We start from the raw sequence: 22,703 nt of genomic DNA, 5'->3' as shown, positions 1-22,703 counted from the left end.
AGATTAACAGCAAGTTTTTCTGTACCTACCAAGAATTTGAGTGTTTCTACACTATTTCGAGGCTAATTCTTTTAGTAATGAATGAATCAAGAGATAAACAGATTATACTGAACAGTACTGAGATGGCTAGGTGTATTTAGTGGACAACAGGATTATTGGTTGCAAGGAACTCGGTTGCAAAAAAGAAAGGACTTGAAAAACTTTAGGCATATTCTGATGTGTATTTTCCATTACCCTTCTTCAGAAGCTGAAGTTGTATCTAAAACCTTGCCAACCTTCAATTAAGCCTTCAAAGTGGAAAAACAGAGCTTTTCTAGAATGAAAAATGTTATGATTTATGTTATGGAGCTTACATTCTCAGACTTTGCATCCATTGACATACTGCACTTCCAGCCATTGTTTATAAGGCCTAAGCCTCTCTAAACATATCTCAAGTTCTGAATTGTATTCCCAGAATGTCCTAGTCTACTTCATTCTTTTCTGGTCCATTTCATTAACAGAATGATTCCCTTTTCTCAGGAATAAATTGATACTTAGAAAAAATCAAGTTCACACATAAGCTGATTGAAGAACGCTTAAATAGAAAAATTGAGGCAGTTAATGCAATTAAAATGAGAAACAATTACACTGGGTAACCAACAGGACTTACGAGCAGTCTTGTACTTAAATGGGGAGAACGTTTTTCCATTTTCAGTCCTGAAAATTTCTTGAATTAACAGCATACATATTTATAGCCATTACACTGAGGTGTTCAATCCAAAGTGAACAATAAGCACCAGAAAAACTTCTGAAGGAAGCAAAAGTTTCTATAACTTGCTATTTTTAATACCCATCTTCTTCTCTCACAGCATTTGTACACAAGGCCTTCTTATTGATTTTCTTAAGTTCACAGAGCGGAGGCGTTCAGTGATGCGCATTACTGTGTAAACATATCAGCAAACATAGGATGGGCACGATGCCCTACAGTGCCTGATGGTATTGGCTGGAATATTGATAGGCCCACATTGAGTTCTCATCAATTAGCTTTGCCACTGTGAGCTTACCAACAACATAATCAGTGGTGCTTTCACTACCATTGATGAATATCTGGAAAATTATTTGGTCTTCTATTCCACAATGCATCTGGCATACTTTGCCATTACTTGAAAAAACTATGTCTGGCTTTGTGCCTAATCTCACACATGACAAAAGCTGAAAATCAAACCCTAGGTTTCTTCCAAGTATTTAGAACTGCCTCTGCGTCAGTAGGCTCAGTAGCAGCAAGTGCTAAGGGCCCAGAAAGTGATGATCAGCATGGGCAGGATGAGAAATGCTTCTTGGGTAGACAAGGACCAAGAGAGTGATGGAATTTGCTTGCAGGACTTGTAATGAGGTGCTTTCCAAAGAAAGTGGGTCAGTCATGCAACCCTCACAAAGGCTGGTACAGTCTCCCACAGGGAGAAGATTGTTTTATACAGGTGCTCCACCCATACTGGCAGAGAAACAGGACTTACTGACACAGGGAGGGACCAGTTGGTGGTCAGCTCTCCCTGGGACCAGCCTGGTTGAAAAGGCTGGAAGCACTTGCAGAGGTACATGAAGCAAAGAATGGAGTTAGAACATGAATTATTTTGCTTCAGAACTGAATTTAATAACTAAGGTATTGGGAAACACAAAGGACTTTTGAATGAAATGAATAGTTCTTTTGGCAACCTTGCCTTAGCACAGGAAATCCTCAAGATCTTTACATCAGTGTCACACCTTAGAGTTCCCTTTCAATTTTTCTGCAAGTCTCCTTTTTGGTCTTGAGTTTGAAGGCGGCTTGTGGCACTGAAGAAAGCAGGAGTACCTGGCTATTTGGGGTATCATTAATCCCATTCAGCTTCTTAATTTGTATGTGTGGAAGTTGGTTTTTGCTTGTTTACTGGAACTCTGCTTCACCATATTGCTGTTTAATTTGGCAGCTTTATCATTTTGAAAGAAAAAAAAAAAGTAGATACAGAAACTGATGAAACAAATAGAAACTTCATTGTAGTCAATGCTTTCCAGGGAAAATAAACATCATGAGATGATTTCAAGAAAATTAACATGATTATTTTCCTGATTAGTAGTTAAAATCTAAGTCGATCCTATCAGATAAGGCTAATCAGAAATATTATGCTGAGTTTTGCTTAAAGTAACTTTCTCTTTTTATTCTTTTTCTCCCCAAAGTTCCCACTATTTCAGAAGCATGGAACGGAGTATATCTCTTGCTTTAACTTTGTGCTTCTGCAAGGTTTATCAATTAAAACATGAAAATATTACATCAGGACTTTAGAAAGCAGTTTCCTGTAAGCAGATTTTTTTCTTTTCCCTTTGCATTCTCCTTAAAAGAAGGAAATTGTAAATCTTGAAAAGGCTCTGTTCAAGGCTTTGTAGGGATTAAAGCTTGGAGTAAGACAAGTACAGATGATATCAGTAATAACTTTGGCAGAACATACTATATATTTGTGTTCTTGGTTAAACATACTATGCCTGTCTGCTAGCAAACACTTCTGATATTTTCCTTTACTACCCTAAAGAAGTTATTCTTAAGTTTTGAGTGCCAGCCACTGGCGATGGGCTAAATTTGCAGTACCCAATACCTGTGTAGAGCACCAAAATAACCACATGAAACCTGACCCACACAAAACCTCAAAAAGGCAGAGCTGAATGTGTGCTGCTCAAACCTGAAGTGTGTCCTCTCTTCCCACCCCTGCTACCAGCTCTCTCCACCTCCTGGAGCTGTAAATAGAGTTATTCATGCAATGGAGACAGGGAAATAAGTTATAAAAATCCTCCAGTATGTAATGTTACCTCCTACAGTGCTAACCACAGTAGTAATGATGAGAAAGCTACATCTGTCATGTACAAACTGTCATGCTTTTTACTGTATATTGCTTTTTTTTTTTATCCTTCCACGAGCCTTAACATCATGAGAACAACTCCCATAGGGTCTAGTGGGCAGCAGATTTCTCCCATAATGTTTAAGTATTTAAACACGCATAAGCATTTTTCAAAAAGAGCCTTATATACTCCAGTAGTACACAGCACTTTAATTGTCCCTCTGCCTTTCTCTTCATGTGCTATTTTACGTGTTGCTCTAAAGACTCCTTGGATCATGGAACATTGTCTGTCTGCATGTGTATCTAAGTAGAGCTAGGTTTGTTGTGAACACCACAGAAAATTTTAGTAACTCTGTCCTGCAGAATTGCGTAGTCTAAGATTGTATTAACTGACATCCAATTGAAGTGTCAGTTTGCAGAAGCAAATGTAACATTATGGTCAAAGCTAAAATGACTTTTTCTAACAAGATCAGCTCTCTTCCTGGTAAGATGTTATGCTCTGAAGTATAAATATCTTAGCTAGTTTTCCCTTATTTTTTCTCTCACCTTTCTTCCCTTTCTCTCCTTATTGGAAGCTATGTAAGAAATCAGTGCTGATGACAGTGCAGAGAGCACAGCAATTATTGCCCTATTCATGTTTTACAAACTATGTTGAATATCTTCAGCTGTTAAATAGCTAGATTCTAGACAATCTATAGGTAACATCAGAATAAAATCGTCTTATCCATCTGTGAGAATGTGAAACAAATGATCTCTGAATCAATTTCAGATGTAAAACAGTCATACTTGTTTAGATACAAGTTCAAGAACATTTTAACTGAACATTATTCTTTGTCAACACTTGAAACATAGTTAAGTATTGGAGCCTCTCTTGTCATGAATGACACTTTTTAAAGCAAAAATATTGAAGCGCGGTCTGACTCTGGAATGTATCTTCTGGTTTTTTAAAGACCAGAAATGCAAAATAAGGATTGGAGTTTCTTCTGACTCTTACCAGTTACATTTTAATTGCATTTTCTCACAATGTTCATAATCTGTGTTAACAAAGTAAGGTAGCTGGTTTCTACTGATATACCATACGAAGCTGTTTGTGGGACCCTTGTATTGATTTAAATCAGGCTCCTAAGTCCATGCAGATTTGACTATGTTTTCCAGGTAATTCCAACTATGAGAGCTGCAAAAAATGGAATATCCTGGTGCATAGCAAATAAAATTTGAAGTGTCACATATTTTTTTAAGAAGAAGGAAGTAGAGAGCATTTAATGTATCACATCTGAAAGAAAACACATCATTCTAAACTTATGATCACATTTATAGTCTTCGGTAGAAACACTATTCTGAAAATACTCTAGTGTGGGTTAAAAATTGAGAAAGGAGTAATATCCCATTATTTTTACTTTCTTGTGTTATTCATTTGAATACTTCAAAAAAATGTAGAATTTTAGTCTTAAAAGTAATGTGCAATGCTATTACATTAAGAGTTGTCAAAAAACTGCAGGAGAACATGACTAAAGCTTTTTATCTCATCCACTTTGAAAATTCACAAAGGCAATCATGTTCAACTTCAAAAAAGGAGAAAAGAGCAGGCAAGTGGAAGCAACTCAAAGCCTATTTCACCTCTGATTCCACACAAATGGAATTGTTGCCTCAAATTGTGCAAAGTAGAAAATTATGCAACCAACACAAGGCCATAGGTTTTAAACTGAGTGAGGACTATCTTAGTAGCCTGTTATTTGTTCTCTTTCTCTTCTTGCTCATAGGTATATAGCGGCTCCTCTGTTCCAGGAGCTAAACTAGAATCTGCTTTTCTAGAATTGTAGCAGGATTCCCCTAGTCTCCTCAGTTCTTAGAAAGCCCTTTCAAGAAGTCTTCTTGAGAATTCACTGAAATGGAAAATTAAATAAGCCTCTCCAGATCCTCAGTTCTCCCAACCTGGAAGAAAAAAAAATGATCAAATTGGGAAGTACAACTTTATGGCGATATTAAAGAAAGAGCAACCTCTTAATCTTCAAGTGGTGTTTCCAGATAAATATTAAAACAGCCACCATGTAGATAAGGCAGGATGAAGAATATGGGGAGACATACTGTATCTGTCAGACTGCGGGCATTCATTTATCAAGACTCCAAACTATTTTTCTAACAAGATTCAAATTTGGACTAGATGATCATGTGTCTTTTCCAACCTTAATGATTCTATGAACACAGAGATAAAACCAACAGTATTAAAAAGCTTCAACAAAACTTAATTTCACAGCTTATTAGCCCAGTATACCTTTGAGACTTTAAATGCTGAAAAGAATAAATATTACTGGGTCTCTAAATAAGACTCAGAATTGAAATTACTTGACATAAAGTCCTTGTTCTGCCTTCAGAAATGTCTGCTTTGATTTTCCTCTTTGTAAAATAACACGTTTGTCAGTGCACATGCTTACACATGCATAAACACACACAACATGAGTGGATGCTAAGTAAATAGCCCTATGGAGAGGGAGTACAATATTTCACTGACTGCAGAATGAAGCCCAATTTTATTGGCAGACTTCAATGATGCTAGACAATAAAACATTTGTAAGTTTTGCTGCAGACAGTCTGGCTGGCAGTTTAGCAGCTCTAATTTATTGTGAATAAATAATTTCCTGGAATCTCTGAGGGGTCATTTTAATGCAAAAAAAAAATAATAAAAAAAAAAAATCTGGCACACTCTACAGTTTGTCTTCTGTTGTTTTGAACCAGAAATACTAAAAATAAAAATGTTAAAACTGGAAACATTAACAACAACACCAACAACACAATGATATCAAAGATAGTATTCTGTAAATGTCAAATCTCCCAGTTTTGCATTGGTTTTACACGCTGATAATTTGTGTTTACTTTGTCTTTCTATGAAAGGCATACCAAATAACATCTGTTTGCTGTTTTTCTGTGTTTTTTCTTAGTTCCAGTCAGAGAGGCTGTGCAGGTTAAAAAACTCCTGTATTTCTGTAGAGTATATTTAGACTGTGTTTTTATCCTGCCTGCCATAAATTATTACTTATAGCACAACAGTGATCAGACCGGTTTGAAAACCAGAGCAATCTTGAAATTGAAACAAATTTAAAAAGACTAAAAAACAACTTCAGAATGTTAGAAGCCAACTGTAAAAATATAGACAGAGTCAATTAGTTGATTCAGTTCTGCTGCCATCAGCAAGAAAAAAAAAGCTTTAGTTTCCACAGTTGCTGAATACATTTTTCCATGAGGCACCTCACAGTTCCTGCCAGTGAACCATATATTCTTACTGCATTTGTTTAAGTTCTTCTTACCCTGATGAACACAAAAGATTTCGAAGATGTAACTAAACCAATGAAATTGGTAGAAGTATATTATCAATAGCATCATATATCTATCATCATTCCCAGAGACAACCACTTCAAGCTTCGTCAATACTCGCATAAATATTCTTAGAATCCACAGAAATATAATAAAGCTAGAACTTTTATAGGTAATAGGGACTGTAACAGAAAATGCTGGGTTATTTTGGGCCATACAAGTAATGAGATCTATAATCAGTTGGATTTTTTTTTTGTTTACATATATATATATATATTATTTACACAGTCTAATGTCACTGTGTGGATACAACCTGTGAAACTGCAAAGTAAACTTCAGAGTCAGCAAAAAGGCTACACATACTTTGTGTGACTGGATAGCATAAAAAAGTTAAATTTGTTTTTAAACAATAACTTGATGAAATCATACTGTTCCTGTAGAGAAGCTATATGGTACTCTTTTCCTATATAGTTACTACTTCCTTTTCATTGTCACTCAGAGTGGAGCTATTTCCTATTTCAAGTGCAAAAAAAAAAAAAAAAATCATAATACCATCAGTGCTCCACCATTTTTAAACATTTATGTATGAAAATTGACAATAAGCAGTAGCAGGCTTTCTCCTGTACCCTCCTAGAGGGCAGGAGGTAAATTAGGTAGATTATACCTGCTATTAGCTGCTGCCACGTCTATTGCTCTCATTTGGGACTAATTGCACAAGAACTATTACCAATACCAAAAGATTCTTCCCCCTACTCATAGAGGGAAAATTTTATTTCCAGCCATGGCAGCACTTTCAGTCCACTGAACATCCCAGGTACAAGCCATGGTATTCTGATTCTTTTTTTGTCTACCTCCTTTTATGTTGCTGAGTACTTTGTAAATTCAACGTGACAGAAGTGATGAAATTTTCTCATATAAATATTTCATCCAATTCTATAAAAGCTCACATTCTGCCCTTGTTTTTGTTCTCAGGCCTAAACATTATATCTTTTATCCGATTCCCTTGTTACTGAAACAGTACTCTTACTCTCCTGGTATTTGCTTAGTAGCTTAATATATACAAACTCAGATTATACTTCAGCCTTCTAAGAATTCCATAGGACACATTTCCTACCTCATAGGCACTTTGAGAATAAGCATATATATTGCTAAAATGATGTGGGTTTTATGATTTTATATTTCAGTATGTGATGCAAGAATAATGCATTTCAACATGGAATTCACATTCCATTGGCATTGTTTTCCAATAGTATGGTTTTGTACTGGTTTCAGCATAGCTTGAAGAATAGCATAGTGCTCAGTACCTCATGAATGAAGTTTTCTGGATACAATGAAGTAAATCTGTTCTAGATGTCACAAATTTAAACTAAACTCAGGATTAAAATGTATATCACTCCAAGTATTCATAACCCAAGTATTCATAATGCTAATCAACAACCTTTCAAGAAAAACAGGTATTTCAAGGTAATTCTGTGATATCCAAACTACTTCTAGTTCATGAAGCACTAATAGTCAAACACATAGTCAATCTTCACTCTCACAGATAGTTCATATTCCCGAATTCTTCTAAAATTTGGTCCTAGTCAACTTCATCAGCTTCTAGGTTAACATTTATATGTTTTATAGTGTCATGAAAAAAAAAAAAAAAGAAAAGGATACCATATACATTGTACAAGTAGATCAACAGAGCCAGCTAACTCCTTATGCTGATAAATTCACATCTATCTCCTAATAAAGTCCTCTAGCACCATTCTTTTTCTAGTTCTAGATACTTTACAGTCAATAACTGTTGACTATATATTGGCTTCATATTAATTGGTATTTGCACACTAAGTTTGTAGGATACTCCCGTTTTTATTAAATATAGTACATTTAATAGTGTGTTAGTACAATAAATCACATCGTTACTCAGATGAATTCCTGAGACAGACAAGAACCTCAAAGTAGAATGACTTTACTCTATGCTTTAAGGTGTATCATTCGGTGACTCTAAATAGCCTTTTTCCTTCATAGCAACTTTCAGAATCAGTTTGCAAAAGAAACTTGGTACTCAGAATTTATCCTCACGCCATTTTATTGTTTTATAAATTTAAAAAATACTTTTTAAAAAGGGGAAAAGGAGAAAACAGTCTTCACAACAGAGGCGTCCAAAGATGAGAAACCTCAAAGAACTTGTACACCCCTAATTGGGAAACAAACCTGTTTTTGACCGTGTAAAAGTTGTGCCTGAAAGATCACACATTGAACACACACACAAACACAGCTGCCAGAATGAACATTTCCATCTATTCTTTTCTGTGAGAAAAGCTTTTATTATGGTCTTTGCCGCAGCCTATTGATTTATATTACGAAAACAAGTGTGCTACAGTCTCCAAGACTAAGACCTGCAAAAAGCAATTCTTAAGTTTACCCAGTGCTCAGATTCACCAATTGCTCATTTAATAAAGAGTTGAACTTTGTCTAAACTCAGGAATTACTAAGCTCACTTTCAAGTCCAAAGTTAATTTTCTTTTCCCTCTATTCCCTGCCTTGAGTCTTTTTACTCTATGTAAGATATGTCTATGTATTCTTTATTTTATAAAAGTGATTTTTTCCATAAAGGATATCTGTTTGTCCACATATTTTTAGAAGGGGGTTGTATTGGACTTTTAGCAAGTGTTCTGAAAGCCCAGTATGGGGAGGACATATTATTTTTAGAAGTTTTACACTAGCAAGGATGAATGAGGACCTAATGAATGTGCAAAAATTAATCTCAGAGATATCTCAAGCACAGAAGCAAAGCTCTCTGCTTACAGTGAATGGAACAATGGAAATTGAAGAAGGAATAAGAAGGAAGGATATAACAGAAAAACAGATTTTCACTTATGTTCATCCTGATACTACAAATAATAATAAAGAAAAAAATATTAAAAAAACACTACAAACCATTGTTTCCAATATTCCTGCAGCTGTGACAGATTTTTCAAGGATATTTCCAAATTAAAGAAATACTTTTATTATAATGAATGTATTTCTTACAAGAAACCATATCTGAAATAGATTTATTGTCAGATAAGTAATTTAAGTATTTCCAGTTCTAGCAGCAGACTATATTATTTTCCTGCTCCTCTAAGGAAAAAAATACTGTTTCATTACTCAAACATTAAGACATCAGTAAGGAGAAATAGCTTAAGATACTGCTATGGAATATTCCTAAAAAAAAAAACAAAAAAAAAAAAACCTTGAGTTTCATAGAAAAAAAAGTCTTAATATGTATTTCTACATACAAGTTAATGTATGAGTACACTCACTATTTCTTTCTAGTTGGAAACAATTCTTTTACACCTACAACATAATGAAGAACTCATGAAAATCAATAAAAATATGTAAATAGAGTTTGTATTAGGCCTTTAAAAACAAGATATGTGTGATGTCATTCTCTAGCAGTACTGTTTTGCTCAGCATGAAGTCTTTCAGAGAAGTGTTTTCAAAGCCCTATTTTTTTTTTAATGTATTCTTTCTGTTTCATGAAAAAGGGCAGAAAAAAGCCAAAAATGTGGAAAATTCAAGATTAAATGTTTTTGTATAACCACCCTATACGCTCACTAGTTAGTTGGCAATTTAATATTAACAATGTATTTAAAATGCAGGATTGTTATTATGGGTCATTTTTAGACTACTTCCACATAGTTTGAGGCATGTTTAACAGCTAATCTCAAATTTTTCAATGCACCGCAGTGTGCTACATCAAGTACACCATGCACAGAATTCTAGTATCATTAATTCTATTTTATGTTGTATTATTATTTTTTTAGAATAATACAAAGATACTCTATAAATACTAAACAAGAAACATATGGCAAAGTTGCATACTAGATTTTTGCTTTGAGGCAAGTAATATTCAAGACTCAGCATCTCTTTGAGATTGTTGAGAGGGAGTAAAAATCCTCTCTTGTCTGTCCCTAACTTTCTGGAAACATACAGTAGGTATCTGTAATGATAGGAGGCTGTAGATACAGTTGTCTTTATCCAGTTTCAGATCATTCCAACAAAGGCAGCAGTCACAATTCAGTAATAAAGAAGGAAAAACTCACCCCTTTCAGAGGATCAGGACTCACTAAAAAATTCCCAAAGGAAAAAATCTCCAAGTAGCAGCAACTCACCTCCAGCTACCAGCCCTTAAATGAGGTTAGGTAGGAGTGAACCCAGGTCTACCCCTTCAGTCATGCAGGTGAATTGCTTGTACCTGTGCTCCCAGGGCTGGCCACACCTCTTCACCAGGTGCTCAGTCAAAACTGGTTCAGGCCATGACCTAACAGTTTGCATACAATGTCATATAAAGTAACATATATGAAGATGTTAATGAGGAATGGAACAATGATTTTAACATACATTCTGTAAGAGGTTACACCAAAATGATGAAGATACAAATATAGTCCTAAGGTAGCTCTTTAATAGCTAGCAGGTCTTGTGAAAGAGGTATGTCTATTTCCAGAAAAGTAACAACGTTCAATAGATTTTACTTTCTTAGGAAGGCAATAGCCTGTAACTAAACTAAGTAACGCTATCTGCTAAGATAATTATTTCCTGATTAAACACTTTAAACACTTTTTAAACACTTCTATCAAAAACTGACAAAAAGAGAGATAATGACTAATGGGTTTAGATGTGCAGAAAGGAAGATTTTGGTTAGACAGTGAAAAAAAGTTTTCAAATCATAAGAAGTTGGAGATATATTGTATTTTTTTTACTGCAAGGAATCAGTTAGGTGGGCATTCTTCAGCACATATATATATATACACATATATACAACACATATATACTCTATCTATTTGTGGATTCTTCCAGCCATATCATAAAATTTCACATTAATTTTAAAGGGACAGTGAACACTGAAAATAACAAATTATAACAAATAATCTGCACAGAATTATCTTCCCTACATTTTCCCTACTTCTTCTGTTTCAGGTATGTACATATATATATATTGTATACAAAAACTAATAATTGTTTTAATGCCATATACCCAAGAGGGAAAAACGTACATCACACTCCAGAAGATTTTGATCTGCTTGGAACTCTGTTTTATGGTGACTTCACTGGGAGTCAAGTGGAAAAGCAAGACATTGGATCAAGTGACACTGAGTCCAGAGGGACTGAAAACTGGCCTTGGATGTGTAATCAAAGCAATAGGGGCCAGTGTACACTTCATACAGCAGTCACAATTGCCCAAAATATGATACTGGTGTGGTTAGTGTAGTTTCTATGCACACCATCCCAAAATGATAAGGAAGGGCCAGAAAAGTCATAAAAAAAAGATTATTTTATTATAGTGATTGGAAACTATGGCTTTTAAAGCTGGTGTATGAGTCTAAGTTGTTTATCAAGGGTAAAATATATCAGTGGACAAATATTAAACAAAATAAAAATGCTGGAATTAAAACGTACAAGATGCAGACCGGAAGCAGGATTCACATTTTTAACAATGAGATTAATCAAAGCGTGGAACAAACTAGTGAGGGTTTGAGGCTCAGAATTTTAAAATGTTTGCCTGAGAAGAAGAGGGAGTCGTTACAGCTTTTATATGTGATAGACTAGACAAACAGAAGACTCCTTTATGCCTTTATAGAATGTAACATCCTTTTCAATGGTAAAAGTATCCCAGGTAGAAAAAAGATTAGTACAAGAGTTCTCAGTTTATTAACTGAGAAGGAGGATGAAGTACCTATAAACTGTAATTAGGAATCTTCAGCAGATCTCTGATTTTCTAACCAAGGCATTAACTGCACATTTTCTGCATTGCAAACAAACATAGAAGGAAAGTCTGCCAGTTAGTATGTCTTTGCAAGAACTAAAAGTATACATTAGTACACATATGCATTATACATTACTGATGAACCACAAAAGACACATCATTTGCTCAAATTGTGTTGGACCTGTAAAGTGGAGACTCTGTCCTGTTTGTTTAACAGCACATATATTTGTCTCTCAGGAACGGAAACTGGAATCATAGTAGGATCTAGCCCCAACTGGATTTTACTGCAATGACATACAGAAATGACAAAGGTATTTATGAAACTGGAAATTACAACCCACAGGAGTCAGAGGAATTAAAAACCCTGGTGAGATGTAACATTTCTTAAGAACAATAGATTGCAACATTTTTATTCTGCACTACTTTGGAAAATTGGTTTAATAGCTCATATTTTTCATCATTCATGCGTACAATAATATGCATGTTTGTTTCCATATTAAGTCTCTAAATTCAGCAGATGAAAATGTCTTTCCTCCAGAAAATACCCTTGATTATAGATCACTACCAAAGAAAAGTAAACATGCAGTTCCGATGAATAAATGTGCTGAAAGCTAATACCTTTTGAACTCTGAATCTTTATTTCTACTCTTTATGGAAATAAACACATTTATGTTGTTTTTGGTTTTTTTTTACTGCATGCAGAAAGAAAGCTTTTTTTCCTCCCCTCAACTCTTTTCACTACTCCAGCTACTGAGTGAAGCCTAATCATAAGATGCCTCTGTGTATCAAGCAGATGTTCAGTTGCAAAAGAAAATCAATGTCTGCAATACAGTTATGCAGTGTTTTTAGAATGCATTGAGCACAGTTGCTTGAAAAGCAATGTTTTGTGTCACTTTATCTGCATTTCATAAAAAAGAACATGTGCCCACTTCAATTTATGGATCACCTCAATTGTCATTCCATAGCAATGTGTTTTACAGATGTCTGCAAATGAATCTTAGGCTGAACTACCTTGGCTTCTGAACCATAAGGAAGTATGATATGCTATCTGTCTGGTATTTAGATATTAAATTTTGTTTGAAGAGCAGTTAGAATCCCCTTGAATTCATTTAAAAACTACTGCATAAAACAAAACTTTTGGCAGTTGAGGTCTGACCAGTGGGTCTGACAGGTTTTCAACACATTACTTTTGGCTAGTGGTGATGTAGTAACAGCACTTTTTTCCAGTGAAGCAAACAACTCAAATCCATCAGCTCCCCCATAACACTTCAGGGCATTTTAACACTCCCAGGATCATGGTCTTTATCTGTTATTATTGAGAAGGACAGTAATGAAACAGGAGCAACTCAGGGAGCCATCCTTTCAGACTATGTCTGACACAAGCACTGTTACATTATCTGCTTCAGTGAAGCAGAAAGAGGAGCCCATCAGGGAGCTGGCTGAGCTTTGTACTTTTCTGTCCTTCTTAAGATTGGACAAGCTAGTCTGACCTGTGGGTACCTTAAACAGCTGGCAAGAGTTCCCAAAGAACAGACTGTTAGTGAAGTAAGCTACTGAACAGCCCGAAATCTCCAGTTTTCTCTTAGCTATGGCATGTCTGCACTGCCTGTGATGGGAAGGTCACTGGTGGGAGGCATTTACACACTGACACCTAGTAAAGCACTTGTCCCCATAGGCTTATCCTCAGGATGGGGAAACGGCTTATACAGTACCTCTCTGCTCACCATTCCAAATGGTATCAAAGGTGACTTACAGATACACATACAGATTTCACTCTCGTTCTGGAGAAAATTTAAAAATAAAGAAAAAAAGTCTTCTTTGTGCTACCGTTTTAAACCACAGCCATTATCTCCATTTTATCTTGTACATTACAGTACACAGAATGCCTTCTCAGCCACAAAAAACAAAAACAAAACAAAGAAATTTAAAAAAGAAGACCAAAAAAAAAAAAAAAAAAAAAAAAAAAAAAGCAAAGCACCAACAAGAAAAAACAAAACCTGGGGGAGAGATTAGCAAACAAGTGGAAAAGCAATATCTGGAGATAAAAAACTGTGAAATTATGCGTTCACAGATACATGGTAAATTCATATTTTAAAGACTGTATTGATGAGGCATCTGACCTATACTCACACATAGGATCTTCAACTGAAATGATGTAATTGAAATTGCCAATTACAGTTTTAGTTGGAGATTTTGTATGCAAGTAGACAACGAGGTGTGGGTACTCGGGCTATGAATATTCTCTCCTTCCTATCACAAAAATAGTATAGAAAAATAAATTTCAGACTTCTATTGGCAACTGAAAATAGAAAAGCCACATTCAAAGTATCTATTAATTGCTGGACTAATACCCTGTTAAGCACTGTTGTTCCCTACTGCAAGCACAAGACAATCAGAATAAATTAAGCAATTTTTTTCACAAAATCAGTAACAGTGCTTCACAGAGCTGTGGATTAAAAACATTATTTAGCTCTCTTCTCTCTCTGTTAAAGAGAACAGAGAAAATGAAGATTATTATCATATAGTAGTTTATCTAGCTATTCTCTATAGCCCTTATTTTACTGCTCTTTTTTCATTTATACCATCAGAAGACCTTGGAAAATTTAGCTCTTCTGCTGCTTGGCAAATAGGTAAGTGTTTCCCTTTTCCACGGCTGTCCTTATCCTCATAAGTGTGGATTGTGTACCAATTAAGTACAGTGTTGGACAGGACAAAACTAAAGAAAAACATTATATAGCTCAGTCTAAATTAATGTCTTTCACTTACATGGAAATATAGAGAAGTGAAAACCAAACATGAAAAGGAAAAAATTACAATAGCATAGCATAGGATAGCATCTAAACTCATCATAAATTCATTCAGAATTATTAATGTTAAAACAGTGAGGTGTAACTGGATAGTGTGAAAAAGGCTACCACAGAATTAAGTACTTCTCTTTCTTTTCTCATATTCCTTTTCTATCTTGGCTGTCCATCCAAATTTAAGTACTTCAATATGTTTGCTTTGTACCTGGCACATTTTGGGAACACTGTAGGTTTAAATGAAATAATATATATAACATATATACACATAACATGTATAGGACACCCTTATTTTCTCTTTGATTAAACATTTCTGTGACCCCATCACTACCTTAAAGTTGCCCTATGATGGGCTCAGAAGGTTCTTGTTCAGTATAAAAGTGAAGATGTGGAAGGGGAGTGCTTCAGTGAAAGGCTTGCACATAACATATAACATTTTGCCATAACATACAGAAAATCTCTGCCAGGACATATGCTATACTGATGATAATGGTGGGGGCTATGCAATCAAGGAATCTCTTCACCTCGTCCCACCACTTACTGAATACAGTTTCCCACTCTGGCTGATTAATGGTCTGCTGGCTCTACAAGGCAGCCTTGTTCTTCACAGTTGTTACACTCCAGTGGTTGAAAGATTTTTTCAGATGTGCCCGAATTAAACATTATAAATGCTCCATTTCATTTTGCTTCAGTAGTCTATTCTAGTGCTGTATTACCCATAATGTATATTGCAGTTAAAATTATTTAGTCAGGATTCTTTTTCTGCCCTTCTCTATCAACATCCTCAATTTCTCCTTTCACTGATGACCTATGCAGTACAGTATAACGAAATTAATCCAGATAACTAACTCCTTTAGCTTTTCAGTGTAATATTTTTCATCCTTTTTTTCACTTACGTCATTGTTCAGTCTTCTATTCCACTTAAAAACAAAACAAAACAAAAACAACAACAAAAAACTTCCAACTATTGTCTCTGTTTCACTTGTTTGTTTTCTGTTCTTGTTTCTTTTTAACAGTTGTGCATGGGCATTCTTTTTTACTATCTTGCCATTCGGGACTTGAAAAATGTTAAGGAAATCCACTTTCTTCACTGATTTTCCCCACTCCCAGCTGAATTACCTGGCTAAAGCAAAAAGCTCGGAGATGCACACAACTTTCTCTAGTGCTAATAATTTGCATCACTTAGTGACTCAGTGACCAAAAAAAAGAAGTAAAAATTCTACTGATAGCAGCGATAACACTGAACTGTTTGAATTGTTACTTGGTAGTTAACTTATTACACTGTAGGATATCTTGTGTAAATTTGTCCAGAAAAGAATTAAATACAATAATTGATGAAGTTTAAGTAGAGGGAGGTCTTTAATATTAAAAATACCTCTCATAAGGTCACAATTTGCAGCTTCTGTACATGATCTGCTTCCAGCAATCAATTTGAAGTCACAAGAGTTCCACGTGGTGTGGAGTGGCATTCCTTGCCACAGAAAAACATATTTGAATATAAAGAAATAAATAATGCAAAGTGCACCTATAGTGTATGGAACTGATGATGATCCAAAAGATGTTCTTGAAGCCAAAGTTTTCTAAAAACTTACAACTAACTTCTTTAGGTCACATAATGATCTCAGAGAAAATCTTAAAAGAAAGCATAAATTCTTCATTTGTGAATATGGCACATGGGACAGCAATTAGTGAACAAAGTCACTATTATCCTCTGCAATCATTTCCAAACAAATGAAGAAAAAAGGCTGCAAAGCCATATGGTACATATATTATAAAGGAACCTGTTCCACTCCTTAGACACAGTATTACTGCTTTTGACACAGCTACAGGAAATAAAACGCTACTGGAATGCAGACTGGGAAAATGTATTCCCAGAAGGCTTTGCAAAACTAGAGGCTGGAATCCTTGAGTGGAAACAGACTTTGCAAATCTGTCTCCTGCTCTGCAGCATAGAAGATCTGCTCAAATGTAAAATGCATACTACAAATGTGGTCACATGAAGTAGCTGTGCTTTCGAAGGCTTATGGAAAGAATGGAGAAGAAAGGAAAAAAGACTTAAAAACAAAGGGGGAAGTGTTGTCATGGGAGGCTGGAATGCAGCCTAGCAAAGAACTGTTTTCAGCAGAGAAAGTCAAACTTTCACACTTATTCTGCAAAATTTGATTGTTTTTAACTTATCAATCTTCTTATATCAATAACCTGAATTAAGTATATTCTTATTCATAATACTGCTTTTTCTCTTTTTTGTCAATGGTGTTTTGTAATTTCTGCCATTCAGCCTAAGCATTGGACACTACGATCACTTGGATTCTTGAATAAATGTGCCTAGTGACAGAGAGAGTGTCATTTTTCCTGTTCTACAGGACTTGGTCACATAAAAGTAAGACTTGTATGATGTATCTACCAGCTACAGCTGAATATGAATACTATCAATAAGAAGATTCTGCAAATAACTGGTCAGACCTTTTGGTCAAACTCATGCCATATGCATGAGAGAAAAGAGTAAAGTGCAATATGTTTAAATTTTCTTGGATATGTAAGCACTCAAATATATACGGAAAGAGTATTTTTCAGCAAACATTCCGTATGTTTATTTTTATTGTGTGTTTTAACATTTCACATTTTTTACTGCCTCAGCCATCTTTAATTAGATGAGCATTTTAAAGTAATATTAAGTACACTCAGAAAGCAAAAACAAAAAACCCACAACTATGTGTGATAAAGCCTTTGAATATCATTCATTTATATATCCATTTCTTTTTTTTTTGGCCAAGCAAGTAATGAAAAATATATTGCTGACACTTGATACACAAAACACCTTACAGAGAGTTATTTTTTAATTTTTTTAGAATTCTATCATGCAGGATTGCCTTTCCTAGATCGACCTCCACACAAAAGAAATTCAAACGACAGATAAAAGAATTATTTTCTCAAAGATGTATTCTGAAAATCTTTTAAAATGACCTAACAACTGTGCACTTCAAACTTGTTTTGTTGGTTTTAAGGAACAGAACTTGGAACAGCTTCTTAAAGGAATTTAGCCTCAAGCATTGCATTACACTTTCTAAAAATATATGATATACAAAACAAGTAAAAATCCTGTTATAACATTAAATTATATGTTCTATACATGCTAAGATCCTTAAATTAATAACTTACTGAATAAAATAGTTTTAATAATAATTATTTATCAAAAATGTTTCTGCTTCAAGTTACCTAACACAAGACACTTTTGCTCTGAAATGAAAATAATTAATAATCTACAAAGAAAGTGTACATATTATAAGTGAAATGTAGCTTGAGTAAAATAAGTGATTTTGATTTTAGTGTTGATAAGTGATATTTGATCTGCAAGTGACTTGAATTTCACTGCCTTCTCTGGGAGTGAATGCACTGTACCTAATACAAATGGATTAAATTCTGTATGTTCTAGAGAAATTAGGAAGAATGCTTACATGTTTTGTCATAAACATAGCCTGTAAATACTTAAGTCTTCTTCAACAGGCTGTCAGCATGATATTTCATTATTTGGTTATTTGTCATTCATCTATGTTGATAATACATCAGAGTTTGTAAAAAATTAATTTCATGCCCAAAATTAAGGTTCTTTTTAAGATCTCATATCAAGGCATATAGGCTAGTAAAAATGGAGATAATTTACTGACATATAAACGTGTATTTCCTTGTATTGCTTAAAACTACCAGTGTTCCACTGAACAGTTATATGTGGCTGCATTATGCTTACAAGAACCAAACCTAACAGAGGAATTACATATATAAGGGTGGCTGTAGAATATTCTATAAACAGCTGAAGAGAACAACAGTCACTAGCCTGTCCCAACCAATCTTGATCACTCTCTGCTAGAAGTTTCAGCTCATCAGGGTCAGGTTACCAAAGGCCTAAATTTCCCAGACCAGATCTTATGTGTGTCTGGAAATTCTGCCTCCGTACAGTCTATGGACCTAACGCTAATTAGTATTTGTGACACAGGGAAAAATGGACAGATGTTAAAATTTGCTGTATGTATTTTCCACCTCATTGAACTGGCTCAGCAAGCTGAATAAAACTGGTTTGATGTGATTACTATACACAAAGAGCTAACCTCTCCTCTTGAAATGTAAGATTAAATAGTGAAACACTGACAAAAATAACACATTTCCAAGGTATTGTATCAAAGATGTGGTCGCATCCAGTTTTGCTGACACAGAAATGTATGAAAGGAATCACACTGCAAGCCTGAACCAGGCTGGTTACACAGTAAGCCGCCATCTGGAAGGCTGCTGATCTCAGCTAGTGGTGAGCAAGAAGTGGAAGGTTATAAGCTCCTCTCTGAGATCACTTGTGCCTGGAACAGGCTGTATGATCACAGACTGTCTCTCCTCTCACTGTTATCCCCCAGCATACCTTTAGTTGTCCTAAGGGCAGGTGATCCAAAGGCAGGCCAGTTTCCCTGTTTATAATGGTGGTTTAATAAAGGAGATCAAGAAGATGACAATTGAGCTATGCCACTGGTGTTTCTCTTTAGTCCATAATTTCATTTTTTAGAAGTCTATATTCACTGTCTGTGCTCCCAAGATGTCTGTGGTATCGCAAAAACATACAGCTGTTTAGAAAATTAAAGCAAAGATCTCAAAGATCCTACAGCTGAGTTTGCATGGTCCAGACAAGAAAAGGAAAGCACAGTTACTAGACGGTAAAGAGTAACAACATGAGCTTTCCTTGGATAGGCTGTGAAAGATAATTGAGTTTAAAAAGAAAAGGAGAACTGTATACAGGAAAAAATATTATTTTCTTCCCTGTATTTCCTTTTGTTCCCTACAAACAGTGGTGAGAAGCATAAAAGATGAGACAGGGAAGAGAAGGAAAAAGGAGTAATAAAGAGGAATATCAAGGAATAGAAAAAGAGGGTGTTGGCTGAAGCATGTTTTCTTTTGTATAGCATCATGAGGGTAAAAAAAAAAAAAAGGTAGAATACTGTGGGGAGTAGGTGGAAAGACAATGAATGGGTTCAAGATGCTGTAAGGAAAAGTATTTAGAATTTCATGTTTTTGGCAGCAGTGCCTCAGATAGACTAGAACAGGAAAGAACCCAACCAGTGGAAGGCAGTGGTTGTCAAGGAGATGATGAGGTTGAAGAAACAGCACTGGAAAACTGGGGACAGTAATAAGATTGTCTCCAGAAACTCATCAGACTGGCCAGGTTTGAATCCACTTTAGTGGTATTTGTCCTTTGGCTTTTGAGACTAATGTGGATCTATATAATGGCAAAAGAGATTATTCTTTAATAATACCCAGGTTTATGTTTTTTAAAGAAGAAGAAAAACCTCTTTTTGGTTATGCCTCAAAACTTTGTGAAAATGGAAACAAACTGAAAAATTATATTTTTTCAGTTAGTGGATGAATTGCCAATGGAACAGATGCATATAGGCTTATTGTTTATTCAAAGGAATGGTGTCATCATAATTACAACAAAATCTGTTTGCAAAAATGATGGTGAAGTTTCACTTGGTTGAAATTGAGAAATGTTTGCAATAATACATTTTTCGCATCTGCACTAAAATTAGTAGATTACAACAACTGCTGCTGTCACTTAAATTTCTTCCCTTAATTTAGTCATTACAGTTCTAAAGGCCCCAGCTCAGGCCTTCTGGCTAAAAATTCAGATCTTGCAAGAAGCAAAAACTATAAAAAACCTTACAGCTCTTAGTGAATGTCTTGGGTCTAGTAGTGCAAACATGCATGTAGGTAATTTTACTTGCATAGTGAATCCAATTTACTTTTAAGGGATTACTTCTGCTACTAAAACTCCTCATGTATGAGAATACTGGATCTGTTTTTCACTTTTTCTGCCATATCCTGCCAGTGTTTTAGTAAGTGAAATATTTAAAAATGATCCCAGACAGGAGCATGAACTGGTCCAAATGAAGCAATTAAGGAATGGCAGAAAATGCTGTAACAATTAGGACAGCAAGGTTTGTTCTATAACTAAACTTGTGACTTCTGTAGAAGCTATAGATTTGGACTGAGAGCCTCATATAACTTTGCTTGATTCTTTCCCTCCTTTTTAGAAATGAATAGAGCTATTCATTTCAATGAAACTTTTATGTGTGGATCTGGAAAGCTGTCTGAGCAATTTGCACAGCTCCAGGTAGCAAATGTTTGTGGAATCCCAGAAGTTACACAGCCTGTAATACTAATCTGAATGGCCTCAGTTCAAAATAAAGTGGCTCAGTAGAACTCACCCACTGTAAAAAGTAGAACTAAATGGTCAGGCATACCAAATAATTGGATACTTCTAACGTGTCAGAACAAGAAATCAAAGAGGAATTAATCTTGCTTTACCTAGGCCAATGTACATTGCTGGTAGAGATGGAAAAAGGCTCATGACTTCTAACTGCTGATGTTAGAAAAAAATGAATGTTAGGAAATTCATTGAAAATTTCATCTAGTCCTCACTCAAACAACAAAAACAATACAACTAAGAACTTTCCTGCAGATGCACATTCAAAATTTGTTTGCTATTTTATGCACTTAACTTCTACATAACTATACATTAACTTCTACAACGGATTCTTTGATCTGTTAGAAACAGGATTTGATTAAATACTCTTAATATTTGAAAAGGTATGACAACAATTAACAGAACTCATTCATGCAGTAGAACATAGGACACCTGTAAATTTGTCATTTGTCTAATGGCTTGTTCCTCACAAGTTCTTTCTGTCTCCCATCTCCTATCTGTTTAAGATTTCTTCATGCTTTCAGAGCCATAAACTTCATATATTTATCTTGTCTCTTTCTGTTTCTATCTCTTTTGGAAGCCTTTACACAATGTCTGCTACTTCCCCACGGTTTGCTAACCCTGTGGTTTGCTTGACTGAGGAGATATTCTCAGGATAGTCTCTCCCTGTTGTACCTTTCAGTGAGACTGATAATTAGTGAAATAGAGGGACAACTAAAGAATAATTTAGAATAACATTAAAATCAATGCCTATTTAATCATTCAACTTACATGTTGAATTAACCTTTTGCCAAACTCGTTTTTTTTACACCTCTTATCCTAGTTTTTCCTTTCTGCCTGTGTAGTTACAGTCTGCCTGTCTGTTACTACTTCTTTGCTGACCTTCCAAGAGAAAATTATTTGGAATTACTACAATTCTTGGCCTATTCCTTTCCACAGAAATATTTCCCTCATATCTGACCGCCTCCTAAGGAGGTGTACTTAAGTCCCATAAAGCGGACAATTTGATATCTGCATAGAAATAAGAATATATACAAAGTCTTCTCTTAAAGACCTTTATTTCATGGCTACTGGATGTGATCATCTCTTTCCAGTATAGAAATGTGCTTATCTGCAGTAAGAAATGATACATTTTACTTACAGCTGGATTTTAATATAGCAGATTTAAGTAGTTTCCAGCTGTCTTTGTAAGGACAAGTCAGAACTTTCCTGTGAAAGGAATCCAGAGATACTCAGGAAATAGCAACAGCTTTAATAAATCATAAGCTGAAACCTGTGAAAGCTGTGTAGAGTAAGGTTGAAGGGAGAGGGAGTGAAAGCACGGGACAGATTGTAATTCGGGCTAGAAAGAAAGCATTTTGAACTATAACACACCCTGTTGTGCAAAATGACTCAGAAAGGCAACAGTTAGATGGATTGCTATGAAAGTAACGTCTCTTTACTTATTGCTGTGGAAATTACAATAGATACAAAGAACACAATAATGCTACTTATAAATAGTGCAAATTCTCAACTATAAAGCAATACTTTTCAGCATAGTCACCACCAGTAGATATGTATTGTTGCCTGCAATGAACAAGGGCTGTGTGCCCCTCTTGTTAAAATCTGCACTAGCAGAGGTGACTTACCATGGCTACTGCTGAAAAACACTGCCCACCACCTCCCCATGCTCACACCCACAGTTTGGTCTCCATAAATATTCAGCAAGCATCAGTTCTTGATGGGTGCCATTTTTTTCACATGGAGAAATTGAATTCCACACCTTTGCTTCATGT

At 35.2% G+C, this 22,703-nt stretch overlaps 1 long non-coding RNA gene across 6 annotated transcripts in view; it reads left to right on the top strand.

Moving 5' to 3' along the window:
- LOC128072583 (uncharacterized) overlaps positions 1-22,703 on the top strand; it is a 57,247-nt gene that overhangs the window by 6,337 nt on the left and 28,207 nt on the right. For 4 of the 6 annotated variants that reach the window (XR_008202368.1, XR_008202369.1, XR_008202365.1 and 1 more), the window contains exon 3: positions 14,475-14,516. The exons of 1 other annotated variant lie outside the window; for it this stretch is intronic. This is a non-coding gene — a long non-coding RNA (uncharacterized LOC128072583). The remainder of the gene's footprint in view (positions 1-14,474; positions 14,517-22,703) is intronic. One more of the 6 variants, XR_008202370.1, reaches the window with a different exon arrangement.

The sequence above is a fragment of the Tympanuchus pallidicinctus genome, unplaced genomic scaffold, assembly GCF_026119805.1.
Source record: "Tympanuchus pallidicinctus isolate F22 unplaced genomic scaffold, pur_lepc_1.0 scaffold7, whole genome shotgun sequence".
Classification (NCBI taxonomy): Eukaryota; Metazoa; Chordata; class Aves; order Galliformes; family Phasianidae; genus Tympanuchus; species Tympanuchus pallidicinctus.
The sequence above is the reverse complement of the archived record's forward strand: the minus strand, read 5'-3'. Positions and strand labels throughout refer to the sequence as shown.